The following is an 8,003-nucleotide window of genomic DNA, read 5'->3' on the forward strand; positions in this document are numbered from 1 at the left end:
CGTGTGAGCAGGAGGCTCTCAGGGTCACCACTCTCATTAGGGGGTGCTTGGCAACCTCTGTGTTTGTTCCTGTGTGTGTCCTTCCGTGCACACCTTCCAATTTAAGGAAGAGAGAGACTTTATGCTAACACAGGCTCAATTCCACTGGACCCCAGCACCAACAGTGTGAGAGGGACCAGAGAAATGACCAGGCTGTGGTGTGCCAAAGTGACACTGCTGGGTTGTGTAATGGGCTGTACATGTGTTGTCTGCTTTGTGTGTTTGTGTGAGTGGGCATGAGACATGCCTCAGCCTTCATGGTTTTGAATGACTTTTTTCTGCTTTGGCCAGCATGGGAAGGCTGCCTCCCACTGCTCACCACAGCCTCTCCCCCCTCCCTGGCTGCTGCAAACCTTTCAGCTGCATCCATCGAACCCATGCGAATATTAAAGCTGTTAAATTGATGGGCTGAGTAAATAGGATTAGCTCCGTGTGCCCAAGGGGGGAGGCCACTGCTTGCACAGCCTGATAGGGAGACAGGGGGGAAGGCTGAGGAGGAGAGGGTTGCTTTCAAGCCGACAAGAATATGCTATCTGGGAGGTACACGGATAGCTTCCAATCTGGCCCTGATTGGATTAGACATGCTCCTAAATGTGAAGTGCCTATACAAGTCTGGGGCTTAGCTGGTGCCGGGCTGCTGAGAACCTGCCGAGGTGCTCCCCAAGGATTGCTGCCACCCCAGCGGGCCCTGGAGACGTCTGACTGTCAGGGGGCAGAAAGCCCCTGCTGCTGGGCCCTGTCTCGCCCACCGTCCCAGGCGTCGGATCTTTAACCCGCTCCCGTGAAAGCTGAGATCCTTTGCCTCCATCTGTTCACATGGGATGGCTTTACAATTCCCCTCTAACCTACCAAAGGGAAGCGTGAAGTGATCTCTCGCTGCCTGGTGGAAGGAAATCTCTCCCTCCCGCCATCTCCCCCTCCTCTTTTTTCTCTTCCAGATGAAGAATTTGAATGTCTTCATGGTCTGTTTAAAATATAAAGTGAGTTCTTGACACATTTTTTGAAGCTGTGCTTGTCTGGGCATTGATTATTGTCACTAACAGCGATGTGAGCCAAATGCTTTCCTTTTTCCCCAGGCTTTGATAATATTTCCAAGAACTTTGGCTGCTTTTTTGCAAAGTTAGTTTCAGAACCAAAATACTAATACAGAAGTTTACACCTAGCCTGTTATGTAGGATATCAGGGAATGGCAGTGGCTTAGTTAGACCTTTCTTAGGTTTACAGAAGAATAGCTCCAAATATTTTTAATTGGAACAGAAAAAATCTGAGTAAAAATATTGTAGTTGCTGAACAGAGGAAAACTGTACAACTGTGATAACTGGGTTTTATTCCATGGATATTATCCTTTACTTATTTTCTAGTCACAGGGAAAATATTGGTGAGGAAAATCTTTGTTTGACACCTATTTTGACAGTAGTTAGGCAGCACTCTGATGTCCATGCACTCACTCTAAATTAAACACTGTCCTTGTTTTTGTAACAGATGCTTGCCCTGATATTCTATAGAGGTTAAAGTTATACATCTCTATTTTCTTTTTTCCTTATTTTTATTTATTCTGGCTGCAGATAACAATAACTCACCTGTGAGGTCTAAGCTGCAACAATAATTTAGATTAATAGAAAAAGCTGAGAAAAATGCAGGAAGGACCATGAGCTCTGTAGCCTGATAAAAAAATTATTCCCGTTTTAGCCAGGGAGATAAAAAGGAACAAGGAAGTGATTCCACTTCAAGAAGTGAGTTGGGGAGCCAGAATTCAGGTCCTGGCACTGGTACTCACTCCTAACCTGCTGCTCTTGTTACTTATCCTGGTAAAGGCAGGTAAAAGTGTGAGGTAGGAATAGAGCACAGTGGGTACATCCAGAATGGAATTGCAGCATTTATCTCTGCAGGAAAGGTCTAGGCTTCCTTATCATCACCCAAAAGCTGACTGAGAAATACATCTAGACTACATGGAGACATTTGTGTCAGAATAATACCCAGCTATGAACACAGCTGTGATATACTACATAGATAATCTTAGTAAATGATGTCATAAATAGAATGCAAGAACATCCATCAGTGTTAGACACCCTGTTTTCCCCCAGCCCAGCCCATATGAACACCTGAGAACATGAATTATCTCCCCATTAATTTAGGAGTTGTGGTGACAACGTTTGGTGGTGCTGTTTTCCCATTAGGCTTGGGGGTATCTTAAGTGGGCCTGATTGCATTACCTTGTGTTGGAAATGGAATTGCTGTGTCCAGTGCCCTTGAACACACAGAAATCAAAATTTCTGTCTAGCAGGCAGTGGCATCCTTCACCTTCCACTGGAATAACTGGATAATAACATACACTCTTCACAGGAGATGAAATTCCCCTTCTTTCCCATCTTTCTATCAGGTTTTATTTTAACCAATAAGCTAAATACATGTGAATGCAGCAAATTGATGCTTTCTCTACAAATGTGTGTTCCCCAGCACCCTTCCCCCCCACCTCCAGCATCAGTCTTGGCCAGATCTCTGTGGGGATGTGGCCATTCCTCTGTGGCCATCCATCCTTCCTTATCTGTGTCACTCTCCTCAGTCCCTCCCCCTGCAACAAACACATCACTCTACAGCAGCCAGAGGTGCATGTCTGCACAACGGGATGTTTGCTTACCCAAATTCCTCTGTGTGTTCCTGACACCATCTAACTTGAAGGCTCCCTGCTGAAACCTCTGAATGCTCTGCTAGTTCCAAATCAACCTTCTGACTCCACCCAGCTTCTCCTGTTTTAGCAATATTCCCATTTCTTTGCTTGAATAGCACCAAAAGGACCTTGAAGTTCCCCTGAGTTGACTCAGTTTTTCTTCCTTTTCTGGCCTCATTAAAGCTGTTCTTGATTTTATCACTTCTTCCTGCACTCCTGCACTTGAATGTTGTGTAATTATATCAGATAACCTATTCAAACAAAGGAAGGGGAAATTAGAGATGGAAAGGCTTCTTTAGATTGAGGAGACAAGCCCCACTCCCTTGGAAGAGGGCAGGAAAGGACCATGCACTCCTCACTCACCCAAGTGACATGGGGTTCATGTCTCCCTTGAGATCCAGCTACACTTTCAGACCTCACTGCTAGGAAGAATCTCCTGATCCTTTCCCTAACAGTTCCACTGCTTAATTCCTTGGCCCACATTTAGTTTTGCCTTTCACCACTCAAAATAGTTCCTAAAAGGTTCATTTTTCATATTTTGTAGTTAAGTGACACCGAGTACAGTTAAATGACTGCTGTAGACCCACAGTACTTAAGATAGATAAGGATCTCTTCGTTCCCAAAACTCATTAAGCACCATCTTAATTAAACATCTTAATTAGCCTTTCTGTCCCCATGCCTTTAGTGTTGCTAAGCCCCAAACTTTAGTTCATATGCAGTTTATGTAGGGCTTGCCCCATGCACAAAAGTCACGATTTGCTGAGCTGGGTTTCAGGTTTCCTGCCATGAATCTGGGGAGGTTTAGGATTTAAGCAGCCTCGTCTGCTCTTTACTCAGCCACACTGAGGTGACATTAGGACATGGCACTTCTTTCCACCAGTTGGCTGCAAGGTCCAGCACAGCCTGGCTGAGTCCTCCCTGATTGTTGAGTCACCCTTGGCTTGCTGTGTGGACCCCTGCCAGGGCCACCTGAACTGCTCCTGCTCTCCTGGCCAGGCACTGCTGCCTCCTGCTTCTCAGCCTTCACATTCCACACTGCTGCAAGCACGTGAACAATGCATGGCATCCCTCGGGTTGTTCCCACCCAGCCTCCCTGCTTTTACGGGAAATGAGAGCCTTTCTAGGAGGAAGGAATCCCTTGAGATCCAAGTAGAGGTTCCCTTGGCTGGCTGCTGTTAAGAATAAAAGATCTGAGAGCTATTTCCATTCCTGGTTGCGCAACACAAAGCAAGTCACTTAACCTTTCCATGCCTTATTTTCCCTCTGGATGAACTGAGACATAATATCTCACATTTTTTGGGGGAATGCTGTGTTGTAATACCAGGGCAGGCCTTCAGATGCCTCTGGAGGCTGCAACTGATCCTTACATAAACTGGCTGCCACCCTATGGGCTATGAAAGACCCACATGAGAGATGGAGCAACTTTGCTGTGAAGAAAGTCTGAGAGGACTGGGATTCCCAGCTGAAAGTCTGGGATTGTTCAGCCTGGAGAGGAGAAGGCTTTGGGGTGACTTTATTGTGCCCTTCTGTACCAGAAGAGAGCCTATAGGAAAGATGGAGAGAGTTGACAAAGGCCTGGAGTAACAGGACAAGGGGCAGTGGCTTCATTCAGAGTAGGATTAGTTTAGCTATAAAGAAGAAATTGTTCCCTGTGAGGGTGGTGAGGCCCTGGCACAGGTTGCCCAGAGAAGCTGTGGCTGCCCCATCCCTGGAAATGTCCAGAGCAGGGTTGGATGGGGCTCTGAGCAACCTGGGATAGTGGAAGGTGTCCCTGCCCCTGGCAGGGGTTGGAACTGGACAATCTTTAAGGTTACTTCCAACTCAAACCATTATATGAATCTATGACTCTGTGTCTATTTTACCCTTATCACCCTGGAGTCTCTCAGCATTGAATGCTTTCCAAATTCCACCCTCCTGCTGAGTAGTTTGATTTCTAAGTATTTTCTCTCAGATGGTTGAGAAACTTATTTTTGCTGAACAGTATTTCCAGTTCCCTCTGTACTGTCTGTCCATCCCCACCACTGTGCAGTTGTATAATATGCCAACATTTTGATCTACTTGCTCATGTCAGCTAGCAATTCCTTGCAGAAGTTTCAGCAGCTCAATCTGCCCCTCTATTTCCATTCTGTACTCTAAGAGCCTTGCAGTATTCTTTAATCCCCCACACACCTCTTTACAGATACAGATAAAGCCAATTTTAACAGCAGTCCAACTCTGACCTAGATCAGACTCCTGTACACTTTCAGAACTACCCCTTGCACAGCAACTTTCAGTTCCCTCTACACATTTGACTCCCTGGCTAGGCTGAATTTAGTTTTCACATTTCATTTCATGGGTCTGCATCTCCTGCATCTTTGTTCATTAATTAAGTGAACAGGTTTGGACAGATTTATCTAAAAGGCTGAGGCTTTAAAAACTGTCCTTCAATTATGAGTTTTGCAGGATTTTAAAGCTCATGGGTGAAGCTTTCTTTGGGGTTTGTCAGAGGAGAAATAGGCCCATATGGAGCTTTCTATAGCTAGCCAAAATGCAGGGGAGATGGTTTTATGGGTACATATTCTCAGTGCAAGAGACAGTGAGACAGAGAGAATGTTCACAGAATCACAGAATCATTTAGGCTGGAGAAGATCTCCCAAGATCATTGAGTACAACCTGTGACCAATCACTGCTCTGTCAATCAGATCAGAGCTCTGAGTCTTGAACACCTCCAGGGATGGTGACTCCACCACCTCCCTGACAGCCTGTTCCAATGCTTGACACCCCTTTCAGTAAAGAAATTTTTCCTGACATCCTGAGCTTGAACCTCTCCATGCACAACTCGAGGCCATTCCCTCTCATCTCATCCCTTGTTCCCTGGGAGCAGAGCCCAGTCCCCCCCAGCTGTCACCTCCTGTCAGGGCATTGTGCAGAGCAGAAGGCCCCTCCTGAGCCTCCTTTTCTCCAGGCTGAGCCCCCTCAGCTCCCTCAGCTGCTCCTTATATATGATTGACCCTCCAGACCCATCTCCAGCTCCATTCCCTTCTCTGGACACCCTTCAACCCCTCAATATCCTTGTCATGAGGGGCTCAGAAGAGGAGACAGGATTTGAAATGTGGCCTCACCAGTGCCCACAGCAGGGGGACAGTCACTGCCCTGGTCCTGCTGGCCACACCATTGCTAATTCAGGCCAGGTGTCATTCACCTCTTGGCCACCTGTGCACAGCTGGCTCATGTTCAGCTGCTGTTGTTGAGAACCCCTAGGGCACTTTCATCTAAGACAGAGTTCTAGGATGGGTAGCCATGGGATGGATAAGCAAATACACACATCCATGCCTTCTTCACTCCGTGAGGAAGAAGCAAAACTGCATTGCCATCCCAGAGGGTGCTCTGGGATAACAGCAGGACACAGCTGGTTGCAGCTGGGTGTGATGGAAGCTCACACTCAACCCTCTTGATAAGCCCTTCCATCCCTGCAGGAGGTGTTCCTCCGCTGCTGTGCCGCTGGACTGGAGGCACACAAAGCAGTGTCCGGCTGGCTGAGGCTGTGGCAGAGCTCAGGGAGCAGGGACAGTGCCGGTTCCTGCCGGCCGTGCGGATGCTGCGGGAGGCAGTGCCCGGCGGGACGGTACCCAGCAGAGGGCAGCGGTGCCCGCGCTACCGCAGCCGCCCGACCCGCGACTTTCCCCCACACTAACCCCCCCAAAAACCAGCCTGCATTGCCTCTAGGCTGGCAAACAGCTCACACGTGTAAACCTGCTCTCCTTTCCTTTGCAGCTGTAACCTCGACCACCCAAGCATCGACATCTGCCAGCGCTTGCTGACCAACCAAGCTGGGGTCATGGTTCCTGGTTGTTCAATCACAACATCACGGAACGGCCTGGCTTGGAAGGGATCTTGAAGATCATCTCATTCCAACCCCCTGCCATGGGCAGGGACACCGTCCACTAGACCAAGCTGCTCAGAGCCCCATCCAACGTTGCTTTAGTCCTCCTGTCACTTGAACAGCCATGTGTAAGAAAGCTCTGGGATGGAGGAAGATACAGTGGAAGTAACTTCTAAATGCCATCCCCCCTTCTGGGAAAATTCGTTTTCTCAGGGAAAAAAATAAAACTGTGACCTAGTGGTTAATTTACATGCAGAGGAGTCAGGAGTCAATTTTTGTGTGGTTTGAACTGGTTCATTTATATCTAATTAAAACAGTAAGGGGAGGAAGGCTCATTTTATGCTCAGTTAATCAAAAGACTGCAGAAGCCGCTTCTTTTCCTCTGGGGATACTGATAACTGCTGGATTCAACCCTATGGAATTAAGTTGGTTAAAATATTCCTCTCCAAAATCCGTGAAGCTTAAAACCACTTGAAGTCTTATTCCAACCCTGAAATAAATCTGATCCCAGCCCTCAAACTCATCTATTTTGATACATTATAAATGACTGGTCCTATGCCTACAGGCATATTGTAGAATCATGCAATAGCCTGGGTTGGAAGGAACCTTAAAGCTCATCCAGTTCCCACCCCACTGCCATGGGCAGGGACACCTTCCACTATCCCAGGTTGCTCAGAGCCCCATCCAGCCTGGCCTTGGACACTTCCAGGGTTGGGGCAGCCATAGCTTCTCTGGGCAACCTGTGCCAGGGCCCCACCACCCTTACAGGGAAGAATTTCTTCCTAATATCCAATTTAAACCTACTCTCTATCAATTTTAAACAGGCATATCCATACATATCAATATTGGGATATTCAGAACTTAGCTAGGAAAGACCTTGATTTTTATTTTTTTTTATGACAGAAATTAGCTTCGCTCTTAATGGGGCTTTGGACTTCACAGATGTCTTTGGACCTCAATTATTCTGCCACTTTGTGAATTTATTGCTAAGATCCTGCTATTATGTATATACTGAATATTCCATACAGGAAAGAGGTGGTGAGAAGGATCTCCTGCCCTTCCCACCCTTTCTGCTCAGTCTCCTCAGACTCCCAGTGTAGCCAAGTAAGCACTGAAATCCACTTCCCTGTTGAACAGCTCTGCATTTTGTGATCCTATTCCAGGACAGGGAACTCAAGGCGCTCCTTCATAAAACACTGGTGTGTTGCTGTTCTTATTCTCCTGGAGCTGGACTCGATGATTCTTGTGTCCAGTTCAGGGTATTCTGTGTTTCTGTGATTCTAGTTGGATGGGAACCATATGCCATGGTGTAAATGAGGATCTTGCAGTGTTTCTACAAACCTTCAAGGACCTGCTCAACAGGTCAGCAGTAATTCCCTATTGACAGAAGCAAAAGAAATCAAGATCTTAGGGCCTTATAACAACAATCTGTAA

Source organism: Sturnus vulgaris, chromosome 5 (genome assembly GCF_052056855.1).
Source record: "Sturnus vulgaris isolate bStuVul1 chromosome 5, bStuVul1.hap1, whole genome shotgun sequence".
NCBI lineage: Eukaryota > Metazoa > Chordata > Aves > Passeriformes > Sturnidae > Sturnus > Sturnus vulgaris.